Below are 993 nucleotides of genomic sequence, written 5' to 3'. Positions count from 1 at the left end.
TTTTTTTTTTTTTTTTTTTTTTTTTTGCAGTTTTTGGACAGCGCTGGGTTTGAACCCACCACCTCCGGTATATGGGACCAGCGCTAAACTCCTTTGAGCCACAGCACCACCCTGCTTCTAATTTTTTCATACAGAATATTTTCAAGCTTGTATGTAAGGGCTGAAATTTAATAATTTATAACTTTCATTGCTTCATTAAGAACGCTCTAATGTAGGGTGGCACCTGTGGCTCAGTGTGTGAGGTGCCAACCCCAAATATCGAGGATGGTGGGTTCACACCCAGCCCCGGCCAAACTGCAACAAAAACATAGCTGGGTGTTGTGGTGGGCACCTGTAGTCCCAGCTACTCCGGAAGCTGAGGCAAGAGAATCACCTAAGCCCAGGAGTTAGAGGTTGGTGTGAGCTGTGATGCCACAGCATTCTACTGAGGGTGATAAAGTGAGATTCTCTCTCTGAAAGAAAAAAAAAACATTCTAATATAAAAACTGGAATTTTAAAAAATACTGCCAATGAATGGCAGTAAAAACTAAGGACTATTAATTGGTACCAATGCTGTGCAACTGGAAATACTTTGTCCTCGTGAGACATTTGGCAACGTCTGGAGATATCTATGATTATCACAAATTGGAGATTAGGTGTTACTGGCGTCTAATAAGTAGAAGCCAGAGATACTGCTAAACATCTTAACAGTGTATTGATCAGCCCCTCCCCCTAAATAATATCCGTCCAATGTACCAGCTGATGGATGTGAAGGTTGTTTCTACTGTTTGGCTGTTATAAATAATGCTACTGTGGGGCTGGGTGCAGTGGCTCACACCTGTAATCTCAGCACTTTGGGAGGCCAAGGCAGGAGGATCCCTTGAGGCCAGGAGTTCAAGACAAGCCTGGGCAACATAGCAAGGACCCATCTCTACAAAAACATTTTAAAAATAGCTGATGTGGTACCACATAACTGTAGTCTCAGCCACGTGGGAGGTGAAGATAGAATTGCTG

Source organism: Otolemur garnettii, unplaced genomic scaffold (assembly GCF_000181295.1).
Source record: "Otolemur garnettii isolate 467f Iridium unplaced genomic scaffold, OtoGar3 scaffold00017, whole genome shotgun sequence".
Classification (NCBI taxonomy): Eukaryota; Metazoa; Chordata; class Mammalia; order Primates; family Galagidae; genus Otolemur; species Otolemur garnettii.
This window is presented reverse-complemented; position numbering follows the sequence as displayed.